This window comes from Heterodontus francisci, chromosome 32, assembly GCF_036365525.1.
Source record: "Heterodontus francisci isolate sHetFra1 chromosome 32, sHetFra1.hap1, whole genome shotgun sequence".
Classification (NCBI taxonomy): domain Eukaryota; kingdom Metazoa; phylum Chordata; class Chondrichthyes; order Heterodontiformes; family Heterodontidae; genus Heterodontus; species Heterodontus francisci.
In genome coordinates, this window is record NC_090402.1 from 18,793,058 (window position 1) to 18,808,542 (window position 15,485).

Consider the following 15,485-nt stretch of genomic DNA (forward strand, 5'->3'; position numbering starts at 1 on the left):
GAGGTTGGATTTTTATGAGGTGTACTAATAACTAGGTCACAAGCAAACCACCCCCCCCAAGTGTTATTAAACATGTGCTGTTATATTATGGAACTTGTGACCTTGCACCAAGGGAATAAAATTGACCCAGTGTTATTTGGGAAGCAAAATACAGTATCATTGTTGTTCCGCCTAGTTTGTTGTTTTGCTTTATGATTAATTTAGGTGCACAAAAGAAAATACAAGGTCAGCTAAGCTGTGGAATGTTCTAAAGCATAACTAGAGATAAAATTCTCCTGTAAAGAAATAAAGAACTTGCATTTATATAGTGCCTTTCATGACCTCTAGACGTCTCAAAGTGCTTTCTTCACAGGCATATGAAAACAATTGTCATATTATGGTAATACTTCAATTGACCATTTAAAATTAGTAATTTGAACAGTTGATTGATGCACGTTGTTTCAACACATTGACATCTATTTACTGATGTAGACCTATTCAGTGTTAATTTTGAAATGATATTAACGGAGCCTAGCAACAGTGGACAAGGTTCACGCAGTAACTGCACTCTATTGCACCAGTGTATGCCTCCCCAAGGCATACGCACTAAATGTTACAACTGTTACTAAACTTAGACCATAAAAATTGTAACACTAACAGCTAAGGGCCCATCTGTTCACTGTAGCATTAAACAGACAATATTGTGGAGTCAGAAGTGCTGAGAATAAGGTCAAAAAATACATCAGATCAATCAATCAAAAATGTCACCGCCGGGACAATGTTATGCAAAGCATGTTCAGAAATCAAGACACGTTGAAAGCAGGAGAAATCTTTTGTGTTTATTCCCCACTTTGCTGTTCATGTGTACAGTGCATTGCCCTGCTCACTGAAAAGAGGTGACAGCAATTTTAGTCTCATGTGCACAGGAATAAATTGGACCCTGTAGCAAAGTTCAATTTCAGAGAAAGAGACGATGATATGTTTTCAGATGTCAGCAGATACCCCAGGACTGAGATGTGCTGTTTTATTCGCTCCATTTTAAAAAAACTGATATCTCCCGACCCATCACAGTTTTAAGGGGTTTAACTTGTTTCCTATTTCAATGGCAAATATCAGGAGATTATCATATGCCATAGTACATCTTTCATCAAATATTTATACAGTTTACATCTGTAATATCAATACAAATGAACTTCATGCAACTTTTAAAAAGATATTTTTTACATATAAATAATTCTAGTATTCCATACTAGAGATAATATCCATTGTAATAGGAGGCTTCTAAAAGTGCCACTATATTACAACATTGGAGAATATAAACTTGTTGAATGGTTTAATTATATTAGATAATATGGTAGAGAAACCCCATTTTAAATGTCTCTTGACACTCTATGCCACCAAATTTGTACTGAGTTAGTTGATCTCTGATAAGCCAGAGGCAAGAGCACAACATTTTGATTTGGTGTCCCTGTCTTTAATGAGGCAACAAATCTCCAGGATTCCTGCTCCTGATCACTTCCAATGACTCCTGCTGGGAAGTGCACATTAGTGAACATAGGCTGGTGAATTAGTCTACTGCTAATGTCTCACCTCACCGAGAATGGTAGCTCAAGTGAGGCAATGGAGGGCTGCATGAGGCCAGGGAACTATAACCTAGCAGGAGTCAGTCCCTGCAGCAAAGTAGATGGAATCTATAGGGATATTCACCTATCTACCCTGTGCTCGCTGACATACATTGACTCCTGCGCTGGCAATTCCTCTCTTTTAAAATTCTCATCCTTGTTTTCAAATTCTTCCATGGGCTCTACTCTGCCTATCTCGATAACCTCCTCCAGCCCTACAACCCTCCAGGATCTCTAGTCTGTTGTGCATCCCTGAATTTAATCGCTCCAATTTTGTTGGCCACGCCTTCAGCTGTAGGGTTCTAAGCTCTGGCATCTCCTCACTAAACCTCTCTACCTCTGTATCATTCCCTCCTCCTTTAAGATGCTCCTTAAAACCTACCTCTTTGACTAGGCTGTTGGTTACCTGTCCTAATATCTTCTTACATGGCTCGGTGGCAAATTTTATTTGATAACGCTCCTGTGAAGCGCCTTGGGACATTTTATAACATTAAAGGTGTATATAAATACAGCTGTTGTTTAAACGTCTTCCTGGGTGGACAAGCTGGCTGGCACAATTTCCCCATCCGAGTTTAGTCATGCAACCTATTCTTAAGTCTCTCAGAGTTGCATTAGGGTCACGAGGCTTTAACTGACACCTAGCTTTTCCTCTTTTGCTACCAAGATCTTCCACATAACTCAGCTGGGATAGATCTTCATCTTGCCAGCTGTGTGTTAAACTAGCAATGCAGAGCAAATAGGCTGACAGTTATAGAACCCCCCCTCCCCCCCCCCCCTCCCCTGTCAGCGATTTTCATTTCCATGGGATTCTCTAATGGGCAACCAATCCACAACACTAGTTCTACGCCTGGGCGGAAATTTGAAAATTTAACTCCCACTGTGTCCAATCATTCAGACACATGCCACCGAGCACCAGGAATATAATTTTCTCATGAAATACAATCATGGGCAAAGATGCCAGATATATTACATTTTTTCTGTGCTTTAGTAACTGACCTCTAAATTTCCATCAATATTAAATATATTTCGTGGGTCTTAAATGCTAATTATATTTGTTTAAAATAATATTTATTGCGTCAAGTTGAGGCTGTATTTTATTGAATCATTCACAGTTATTGTGAGTTATAAATATTTATAGCCCTTATGGATTCTAACACTGCAGGATTTATAAATATGCATAGAAAACAGTATGTTACTTTTCTCAATCTCATTTTATTTTACATTAAATTAACAATGACAGTGATTGCACACAATCTTCTTTCATATTTATTTGCTGGTCAGAAAAATCAAGGATCTGAAAAAAAATACATAGATTTTTCTTTTCCTTGTGACAGCTGGGCTATTTTAAAGGCAGTGCTATGTGGCTGATTTTATTAAACACTCTGCTGTAATGTTTACTCTGATCGCTTCTTTTTTCGCAAGCAACTTGAACAGCCCAATTGCAGGATTTGTTTAAACCTACATTATTTATCAGCTACACCCATCTTCATAATATCTGCAATTACTGCTGAACCTGGCCCCGAACCAAGCTGTTACAGGACAACGACAACACTGGCATCTACCTGACAATGTGGAAAGTTGCCCAGGTCTGATGAAAGGTCACAGACCTGAAACGTTAACTCTGCTTCTCTCTCCACAGATGCTGCCAGACCTGCTGAGTACTTCCAGCACTTTCTGTTTTTATTTCAGATTTCCAGCATCTGCGGTATTTTGCTTTTATTAAAACAGGTTATCTGGTCATTTCCCTCATTGCTGTTTGTGGGACCTTGCTGTGCACAAATTGGCTGCCACATTTCCTACATTACCACAGTAATTGGTCTAATTGGCTGTAATGCACTTGGTTTTTCCTGAGGTCATGGAAGGTGCTATATAAATGCACAATCTTCTTTATGAAGCCCTTTTTAAAAAAAAACATGTAGTCACCATTGTAATGTAGAAAATGTGACTGCCAATCTGGTTTGGTGATGTTGGTTGAGAAATAAATATTGGCTAGGACACTGGGGAGAACTCCCTTGCTCTTTGAACAGTGCCATGGAATCTTTCACATCCATCTGAAAGGGCAGACTGGACCTCAGTTTAACATCTCAACTGAATTTGACAAGGCAGTGCCCACTCAACACTGCACTGAAGATGATGTGCTCAAGTCTCTAACGTGGGATTTAAACCCACAGCCTTCTGTCTGAGAGGGAAGAGTGTTACCATTGTACTGAGAGTGACATCTTTAAAACTGTGAAGTGTGGCTTTAGTCATTTCTACCGTACAGCTTTGACATCATCCCAAGGTACCTAATCATTATTCTGTGTCATTCATAGGACAGAGATATTCTATTTTGGTCAGGGTGAGTCTGTTCTCCCAGCAGGGAAGATGTGCTCAAGATGAAGCATGAGTTAGAGACAGAGCGTGACTCTAGGGAAGGGCTCAAGATCACAGAATCTCCCCTAAGATGTCCTTCACACTTGGTGCCAGGAAATTAGAGGAATTAACAAGTGCAAAATAATCATTCAAGTTTTAAACAGACACAAACTCCAGCTAGAATGATGGGCAGCAACTGATTATCAGGAAATATTGTATTCAAGTGATAGCTCTGGGGGGACTCAAATCGACATTCTAAGTTATGTGTCACCGTGAATTCTGATCGTTTGGTGACAGTTTAGAGAGGATTATTGTCTTTTAAAGCTCCTTACTCTTGGGTTAATGAGAATATATTACACTCACCTGCAGATTTAAGCACATATTGGGGGTTAGGCATCTTGCACCAGATTTTAATTTGGAAGGTGACTCGTGATTTAAACTTATGGAAATCTGTAGGCATCCTGTTTTTCACCTATTTCTGCACACATTAATGCTCTGTTTTGACTTGAAAATTTCTATTTCCTAACATCACCCAGAGATGACATCACTGTTTATATTGATCTGTCCGGAGGGTGTGACAGTCAAGCCTACCGACATATTCATGAACATCAACTTTTGCTAGTTGGTCATCCTACAATACACTTCAATATAGAATTTTATAACCCAGCAATAACCCATTTGGCCCATCAGGTTGGGGTTTATGCTCCACATGAAACTCCTGCCACCATATTTCATTTCAATCTATCAATGTATCCTTCTATTCCTTTCTCCTTCATGTACTTATCTAACTTCTCCTTAAATGCATCTTTGCCATTCGCCTCAACCATTCCATGTAGTAGAGATTTCTATATTCTCAACAGTCTCTTGAGTAAAGTAGTTTCTTCTGAATTTCTTACTGAATTTATTATTGACTGTCTTATATTTATGAACTCTGGTTTTGGACACCTCCACCAGTAGAAATATATTCTCTACATTTGCCCTATAGAACCCCTTCAAGTCTGTCACAGAACCATATTTATTTTCTCCTCAGATTACAACAGTATGCCTTTAAGGCTCTGTTAAAAACAGTGTACCTTTAAGACAGGGAGAAGCTTTTGGATTTCTGAGGCACAGTGTGCCAGTTGCATTTGTTACTTAGGCCACAGCACAAGAGAGAGGTCACATGGAATAATGTTTCGAACTGACTGTGTGTAAACCTGGCAAAAACCGGTCTGAAGCAGACTGACCAGAAAGCATGCTAGTGGAGAAAGGAGCTGTCTATTCTCTCTCAGCAGAAATTCTACAAGGAGCTACAGACCAGTTAATTGCCTAAAAGAAAAAAAAACTCTTTTTTTGAAGAGACCATTTGTATGGCTGAAGGTGGCCAAACTCCTTTACTTCCAAGCCAGGAAGTATTTGCTTCAAGATTGAATCTCTCTTGACAGACTGTTTGCTGGAATTCGAAGTAAAGCTTCAATTGAGAGACTGTGAGGTTTAAAATTCAAGTTGACCTATTGCTGTGATCATCGTTGAAAGAACTGTTTGATGCCTGCCGCAACCGAAGTGTTTTGAATGCCTATCAAGAACAGAGTATTTAATCAAATCCACGTGGAGACTTCGAGTAGCATTTGATTATTTTCACTTTTTGTTTAAAGAAACCGGTTAACCTTGATTTTTGAATATGTGTGTGAATGGGGGAGTTAGATTAAAATAAGAAGTTATAAGGTCTTTAGACATAGGTTTATCTTAATAGTTAAGATTTAGCTTCAATAAATAGTTAATTTGTTGTTGTCTAAAGATACCTGGTTTGGTCTTTTTTTATTCTGGGGGTTACTAAAGGGTTTAATTTGGCTGTTTTCCGGTAGGGTGGGTAAACTTTAATAATATGCTGCGACCTGTGGAGTGATGGGGCTGAATTGGTGGTGTATTGCTCCCGCCTCGGTCACAAAAAGTCTAAAGAGCCCCAGCCTGTTCAGACTTTTTTGATATTACACCCTTTCAGTTCTGGTATCATCCTTGTAAACCCAAACTATGCACAGTACTCATACATACGTGTAAATAACTTGTCTGCTTTTCCTCTGGAATTCTTTTCCTCTGGAAATGAATCCCAGTGTTTTGTTTCCATTTCTTATGGTTTTGTTAAGCTCTGTTGCTATGTTTAATGATTTATGAATCTGTAACCCTAGATCCTTTTGTGCTTCTACCCATTTAGATTCTTATTTTCCAAAGAAGGAAGAAGGAAAGAACTTGGATTTCTATGTACCTTCACAACTTCAGGATGTCCCAAGTGCTTAACAGTTAATGAAGTATTTTTGAAGTGTAGTCATTGTTACAATATGGAAAACGTGGCAGCCAATTTGTCCACAACAAGATCTCACAAACAGCAATGAGATATGCAAACAAATATTCTACTTTTTAGTGATGTTGGTTGAGGAATAAATATTGATCCAGGATATCATGAAGAACTCCCCCCTGCTCTTCTTCCAGTAGTGGTTGTGGGGTCTTTTACATCAAAGTGAGATGAGGGCCTCAATTAAATATCTCATCCGAAAGATGGCAGTACAGCTGTCCCTCAGTACTGGCACTGGGAGAGAGGTGGGTCTGGATAATGGGGTGTATATCTCTGGAGTGGAGGCTTGAACCCACAACCGTCTACCTCAGAACTGTAGTGAGACCCAGTGAACCGTGGCTGGGACATTAGGATCTCCTCTTGCTTCAGGCTGCTCAAGGAGTAGGAGGCCTTTTCATTTTTACTACCAATATGCACCACCTAACACTGATTGATATTTAAATTAATTTTCAATTTACATGTCCATTCTGCAAGTTTGTTAACATTTCATATTTTGTTGGCTTTGCTCAGTAAAAGCTATACTCCCAATTTGGTATTGTCCATAAATTTTAATGTAGTACTTCCAATTTCTGAGTCTAAATGATTTATGCAAATTGTGAACAACAGTGGTCCCAGCACCGATTCCTGTGGAACACGCGTACTCACCTTCCACCAGCTGAGTAATGGATATGGAACACAAACTCTTCCTAATTTATATTTTCCTTGTCCTATACCGGGGTCGTCAACCTAAATAACAAGAAGAGCCATTTTAAAAAAATTTAGTCAAAAATGCAATATCTTAAGACCCGCAATGCAGTTACACAAATGCCAATACTAATGAAAAACAAGACAGAGACACATTTCAACAACATTTTAAAGGCTTTTACAAAAAAGTTGTTAATTGAATGAGACTTTCTCACAAGTACAATGTTAATAAAAGTTTAAAAAAATGAAACAAGCCATTTAATTACCTTCAAAATGGAATCACAGAATCATTACAGTGCAGAAGGAGGCCATTCAGCCCATTGTGTCCGCACTGGCTCTCTAAAAGAGCAATTCCCTCAGTTCCATTCCCTGCTTGCTCCCCATAACCCTGCATATTCTTCCTTTTCATATAACTGTCTAATTCCCTTTTGAATGCTTCAACTGAACCTGCCTCCACCACGTTCTCAGGCAGCGCATTCCAGATCTTAACCACTCGTTGCGTGAAAAAGTATTTTCTCATGTCACTTTTGCTTCTCTTCCCAAATGCTTTAAATCTGTGCCCTCTCATTCTCGATCCTTTCACGAGTGGGAACAGTTTCTCTCTATCTACTCTGTCCAGACCCCTCATGATTTTGAATACCTCTATCAAATCACCTCTCAGCCTTCTCTTCTCCAAGGAAAACAGTCCTAACTTCTCCAATCTATCTTCATAACTGAAATTCCTCATCCCTGGAACAATTCTTGTGAATCTTTTCTGTACTCTCTCCAATGCCCTCACATCTTCCCTCAAGTGCGGCGCCCAGAACTGGGTGCAATACTCCAGCTGAGGCTTAACTAGAGTCTTATATAAGTTCAACATAACTTCCTTGCTCTTGAACTCTATGCCCTATTAATAAAGCCCAGGACACTGTATGCTTTATTGATCACTCTCCCAGCCTGTCCTGCCACCTTCAATGACTTATGCACGTATACGCCCAGGTCCCTCTGCTCCTGTACCCCCTTTAGAATTGTACCCTTTATTCTGTATTGTCTCTCCATGTTCTTCCTACCAAAATGAATCACTTCACATTTCTCTGCATTGAACTTCATCTGCCACTTGTCTGCCCATTCCACCAACTTGTCTATGTCCTTTTGAAGTTCTACCATATCCTCCTCACTGTTTCGTATCATGTGTAAACTTTGAAATTGTGCCCTATACACCAAGGTCTAGGTCATTAATATATATCAGGAAAAGCAAGGGTCCTAACATTGATCCCTGGGGAACTCCACTACAAACCTTCCTCCAGCCTGAAAAACATTCATTAACTACTACACTTTGTTTCCTGTCACTCAGCCAATTTCGTATCCATGTTACTACCGCTCCTTTTATTCCATGAGCTATAAGTTTGGTCACAAGTCTGTTGTGTGCCACTGTATCTAACGCCTTTTGAAAGTCCATGTAAACCACATCAACAGCATTGCCCTCATCAACCCTCTCTGTTACCTCCTCAAAAAACACCAGCAAGTTAGTTAAACATGATTTTCCCTCAAGTAATCCATGCTGGCTTTCCTTAATTAACTCGCATTTGTTCATGTGACTATTGATTTTGTCCTGAATTATTTTTTCTAGAAGTTTTCCCACCACCGAAGTTAAACTGACTGGCCTGTAGTTGCTGGGCTTATCTTTACACTCTTTTTTGAACAAGGGTGTAACGTTTGTAATTCTCCAGTCCTCTGGCATCACTCCCGAGTCTATGGAAGACTGAAAAATGATGGCCAGTGCCTCTGCGATTTTCACCCTCACTTCCCTCCGCACCCTTGGATGCATCTCATCCGGTCCTGGTGCTTTATCCACTTTAAGTTCAGACAGCCTATCAAATGCTTCCTCTTTATCAGGTTTAAACCCCTCTCGCGTCTGACTTACCTGCTCTTTCAACATTGTCTGGGTTGCATCTTCTTCCTTGGTAAAGATAGTTGCAAATTATTCATTCAATACCTCAGTTATGCCCTCTGCCTCCATGTGTAAATCCCCTTTCTGGTCCATAATCGGCCCCACTCCTCCTTTTACCACACTTTTACTATTTATATGCCTACAGAAAACTTTGGGATTTCCTTTAATGCTAGCTGCCAGTCTCTTTTCATGCTCTCTCTTTGATTCTCTTATTTGCTTTTTCATTTCCCCTCTGGACCTTCTATATTCAGACTGGTTCTCAATAGTATTTTCTACCTGGCATCTGTCATAAGCACTTTTTCTTCTTTACCTTAAACTCTACCTTCAGTTGATCAAGGTTAGGAGCCACACGAACTGCAGGTCCTATATGACTCATCTCAGGTGAGTAAATTCAGCACCCTGAAAATGCCAGTACATGAAGGTCAGCAGAGGCTGGAATTCAAAAAGGATATAATTTTTGAGAGCCCAATATTTGATTGGAGCAGATGGACTGCCTGTAAAATTACCATTATTCTTCTCCTTGTCTATCTCAACTTCCAACTAGCATCTGTGTCAAGATTTCTTGCGTCCCTGCATTCTATTACTGTCACAAGAAGCCACATTGGCATAGGTCACCTTTGTGCACTTTCTAGCAGCCAGTTAGAGTGGCATTGAACCAGTTCCACTTTCTGCCCTCTCAGCCTCAATACAGTAGATACTATAAGAAGGGACAGAAACCAAAATTACATGTTCCTCCAACCCCCAAAGAAACATTCTTGATTATTTAAATGCTTTTGCATTGTCTTACCCACTTTCAATAACTAGTTAAACAGATCACTGTGAATACATTACTCACGGCTGTATGCTCTCAACTAGACTTCTAAATTTCAACACTCGTAGGCATTCTACCTCAAAAAAAAGGAACAAATGGCACTGTTTGTCTCTGCCTGCCTGAATTATACCCCCTATTGATCCTGAAGCAGGAGTGATATTGTTTGGAAAGGAGTCAGTGGTCTGCACCTTGGCACTCTACCAGCTGGAGCAAGATGTGCCATGGCCGGTTAGCTGCAGGGCAAGAAAATCATCTTCTTGAACAGAAACTCTAAAACAATTAGACTTGACAAACTGTGCATTTAGTTGTGTAAATTTGTAATTTAGCACTTGAGATTCTATTACACCAATTGAAGCACCACATCAGGAGCTAAATTGGATAGCTCTCAAAAACGGTGCCCAGATAGCGCTAACCAATGATTGGACACATCAGCAAGGGGCCCAAAATCGTAACATCCTAGCACCACTTAAAGCTAGCCTGCACTGCTTAAAGCTAGCTTGCACCTCTTAAAGGGGAAGTGCATTGTGCCTGGAGCAGGTGTTGAGTCATGGTTGTAAAGAATATGATCTGGAAATGAGTGAGCAATGACACAACAGGGGAGAGTTGGGTTCCAGGTTTTTCGGAACTTGCACTGGAGGTCGGTGGAAGAGGTGGAAAGGAGGAAAGATGTCTTGTATTCAAACAGGGGAAAGAGGCTCTCCAGACACACGGTCAAGGCCAGGAGTCAAGGCCCAAGGAACTGGATGTCGTAACTCAAGAAGTTCAATGACACCTGAATGCATCTTCAAATACTAAATCCTGCCAACTGCACCACTAGCCTCAGGCACTGCTCAAATTCCAATATCCCAACCACTCACCTACCAACAATCTCTATCAATCAGGCCTCATACCTCATCCTCAAACACTGCTGCAAACCTCACACCCACATCTCACACGCTGCACAAACTACCAGCTATTCAACCATGACAGCCACGTCAGCGGAACAGATTGCACCACATTCACTGACACATTTCCTTCTCGCTTGCAGGACAAGTTGGCGTACAACTGGAGGTAGCAGGAATTAACCGGAGGGGGACAGGAGTACCTGCATGTCCCTGTGAGGAGACGGTGCTGGCCATTACTGAGTCCGTGGTCAACAGCGGAGCAGAAACCATTGAAGGTAATGGTATCCTTATACATAATCCTCCTTCTCACATCCCACTTCCCCTGATCCCACAATCTCTTCTGATTAACAGGCTGCAGGTGGTGTAAACATGCACCTCTTACTTTCTCACACTTGTGGACTCTACCATGATGCAATATCTGATGGATAATGTCACAGCTTCCATTGCAGCATGAGCAGTAGCTACCCAATGTCTGAGCGCTGCAATGGAAGCTCAGACTACTGAATTCTAACCTCAGTGGTTGGCAAATTATTGGAATCAATTCTGTGAGACAGGATAAACTGTCACTTAGAAAGGCATAGATTAATCAAGGATAGTCGGCTTGGATTTGTTAAGGGAAGATCGTGTCTGACCAACTTGATCGAATTTTTTGAAGAAGTAGCAAGGAGGATTGATGAGGGTAGTGCAGTTGATGTGGTTTACATGGATTTTAGCAAGGCTTTTGACAAGGTCCCAGATGGCAAATTGGTTAAAAAAATAAAAGCGCTTGAGATCCAGGGGAATGTAGCAAACTGGATACAAAATTGGCTCAGCGGCAAAAAATAAAAGGTAATTGTTGACGCGTGTCTTTGTAATTGGAAGGCTGTTTCCAGTGGCGTTCCACAGGGTTCAGTACTAGATCCCCTGCTTTTTGTGGTATATATTAACGATTTGGACATAAAGATGTTTGCAGACGACGCGAAGATTGGATGAGGAGGATAGCTGTGAACTGCAGGAAGATCTCAATGGACTGGTCAGGTGGGCAGAAAAGTGGCAAATGGAATTTAACCTGGAGAAGTGTGAGGTGAGACATTTGGGGAGATCAAACAAGGCAAAGGAATATACAATTAATGGGAGAATACTAAGAGGTGTAGAGGAAGTGAGGGACCTTGGAGTGAATGTCCACAGGTCCCTAAAGGTAGCAGGACAGGTCGATAAGGTGGTTAAGAAGGCATATGGAATTCTTTCCTTTATTCGCTGAAGTATAGAAATTAAGAGCAGGGAGGTTATACTGGAACTGTATAATTTATTTTTATTTTTTATTTATTTAGAGATACAGCACTGAAACAGGCCCTTCGGCCCACCGAGTCTGTGCCGACCAAGAACCACCCATTTATACTAACCCTACCATACTCCCTACCACATACCTACACTAGGGGCAATTTACAATGGCCAATTTACCTATCAACCTGCAAGTCTTTGGCAGTGGGAGGAAACCAGAGCACCCGGCGAAAACCCACACGGTCACAGGGAGAACTTGCAAACTCCACACAGGCAGCACCCAGAATTGAACCCGGGTCCCTGGAGCTGTGAGGCTGCGGTGCTAACCACTGCACCACTGTGCCACCCATTGGGCATAACGTATTGGTTAGGCCACAACTTGAGTACTGTGTGCAGTTCTGGTTATCTCATTATGGAAAGGATGTAATTGCACTGGAGAGGGTACAAAGGATATTTATGAGGATGTTGCCAGGACTGGAAAAATGCAGCTATGAGCAAAGATTGGATAGGCTGGGAACTCCTTGATTCTTCTTGGAACAGAGGAGGCTGAGGGGATATTTGATTGAGATGCACAAAATTGTGAGGGGCCTGGATAGAGTGGAGGTGAAGGGTCTATTCACCTTAGCAGAGAGGTCAGTGACTAGGGGACAAAGATTTAAAGTGATTGGTGGAAAGATTAAAGGGGAGATGAGGAAAGGTTTTTTCACTCAGAGGGTGGTGGGGGTCTGGAACTCACAACTCATTTAAAAGGTGTCTGGATATGCACCTCAAGTGCCATAACCTGCAGGGCTATGGACCAAATGCAGGAAAGTGGGATTAGGCTCTTTCTGAGCCGCAAACTTTCTTTGATTCCATGATTCTATGCAAGATCAGCTTGCTGCCATGCAAGGACAGACTCTTGCCATCATTACAGTGTGCAAAGGGACTTGCAGAATGTCACAGCAGACCAGCAATCTGTCCTCCAGCAAATTCTTAGATTGCTGAGGTGCCTCCCATCTCCCAGGGGAGTGGCGCAAACCTGGTGTCCTTTCTCAGGAAGACAATATTGTTCTTCCACCCCTGCCACTTCACCAGTGCCCTTGAAGATAGACTGTAAATCTGTAAATATGCAATTATCTTTCCAGTCGAGGGCCTGGTATTTTTTTTTAAAGTAAGTTCGTTCTTTACTCTAGTAACAGTTTAAAAATCAATGTTCATGTGGCGAAATTAATGTGCCTCATTCTTGGCAGGTGGGGGCCTGCATGACAGTGCCCTCAGCGCTCCAAATGGTGTCCCTGGCACTATGTGCACACTTGGGACAAATCATGCTGGATGCCCCATTGTACAGGTTTAAAAGGGACAAAAGACCATTCTCTAAGACATCCAATTCACAATGGACTTCTGATTACCAGATGTTGAAGGTGGAGGAGCTAGCATTCCAGGTTGAGTGCTAAGATGTCGCAATATACAGAATGGACGTGGTCAGACCAATTTAGTCACATGACTAACTGGCTGTTGCAGAGTTTTGAACTGAGAGTTAAAAATTGAAGAAACACTGTTTTGAAGGCAGAAAGCTCCTGGCTCCTGGATTGAGAACACCTCTCTCCTGTCTGCTGTCTCTTCTTTCTCACGGAACTCCAAGACCCATTGAAGACATGAACACCAGGAGAGAAAAGTCTCCTACAGTGAATAAGGTTTAAGAAGAATACTGGGCCCCAACGAGAAGCAATATCTACCTACAAACAAGGGCTCTACAACAAGCTCAAAGCACAGTAACAAACCCCCTTCAGAGATTGCCACAAACTTTTTCACTTTATTTTTCTTCTGCTCTTTTCTGTCTCGATTTGCATGTGCTAGCGTGGGGCGTGGCATGTACCTGTAGGCATTAACCGAATTAGAGTTTAAGTTTTAATAAATTTCTCTTTTCTTCTTTAAACCTAAGAAAGCCTGTTTGTGCTCATTTCTTTGCCTTATCATTGGAACACGGTGAAGAAGGATTCACCAAGGGGGAGCTCAAAACACGGTGTGTTTAAACTTAAATCCTGTTACAGTAAGACCAGGTGAAGGCTGAAAGGGACCCTTAGACACCTTTCTCACCTGGTTGTAACAGCACTCATAGTACCCAAAAATCAAGTGCTAATGAGCCCAATTTCTCATCCATCATTTGTACAATATGTGAAGGAATATTCTGGATTCGTATAATATTTTCATTTTGCACACTCAATTTTTATTAATTAAGTGCTAAAAATGGAACAACTTTTGTGCTGTGAGCTTTAGTCATAAAATTATAGAATGGTTGCAACAAAGAATTTGGCCCATTGTGTCCATGTCAGCAGCTCTCTGTGAGAGCAATTCAGCTAATCCCACGCCCCTGCCTTTTCCCCATAGCCCTGCAAATCTTTTCTCGTCAGATAATTATTAAATCCCCTTTTGAAAGTCACGTTTGAATCTGACTCCACCACACTCTCAGGCAGTGCATTCCAGATCCTAACCATTCACTGCTAAAAATGTCATTCCTCATGTCGCCTCTGGTTCTTTTGCCAATCACTTTAAATCGGTGTCCTCTGGTTCTCGACCCTTCCCCCATTGGAATCAGTTTCTCCCTATTTACTCTCTCCAGCCCCGTCATAATTTTCAACACAAGTAACACTGCTGATGTTTACCTCTATAACAAAGGTGAAGTGGTCTGTGTGGAGCACTATTCTGGTGTGTAGATGTGCAGAGACAGTATTCAATATATACAGGTGGGACAAGCACCTCTGAAAAGTATGAGTATAATCTAGGAGCATAAAGGAATAGAGGGGACTATTTGGTGTGTTATCCTGATGGGACATGGAAATGGTCATTGATTCCTGGTGACTTAAAATGTTCTCACAGATTCTATTTACTGTGTATTTTGCACAAGTTGTGATTGATGATAGTCTTTATGTAACAAAATGCAGAATTTACTGATTTTTCTCCCACACATTAATGTGCAAACTGAAATATGGGTTTATGTCATCCAATGGGCATTGCTTAAAGCCCAAATATATTACACATAATTATAGAGAACAGTGATAAGGGGCTGAAAGCTGTAGGAACTGATTGAGGAGTCAGTTTAAGATGAGGTCTGTGGCATTCATAACTAGTCTGATGATGACAAGTGATAGAATTAATTGTGCATAGCTTTTTGTAAAATTATATAAAAATAAGCTCGTTCCAGTATTACTGCACCAAACATGGCCACAAACATAATCTAGGAGCAAAATAAAAATGTAACCACTCAAATGGAATGGATTATTAAACTAAAAATCTATATATTTAATTTAATGTCCATCATTTTCTACAGCAACTGTTGAAGTATTTGTATAATTCCAAGTGCCATCACATCCTTTCATTACCCAATGTTATCTGAAGGTAATTTCAATCAATTTTGATCCTCTCCATAGTGATAAGCTCCATTTAGCCACTCATATCCCAACATTAATCTTTCCATAGTGGATGTTAGCATTTCAATGATTGAGTGTTGTATCGGGCATTAGTATTTGAAATGATTTATAATTCATGATGTGGCAAAACTGAAATTATCAGGATAAATCATGGGCCGAAACATCAAATGAACTCAGTCTTAAATGCCATCTCTCTATATAGTCTTTGGAAGCAATTCTTCAAAGCT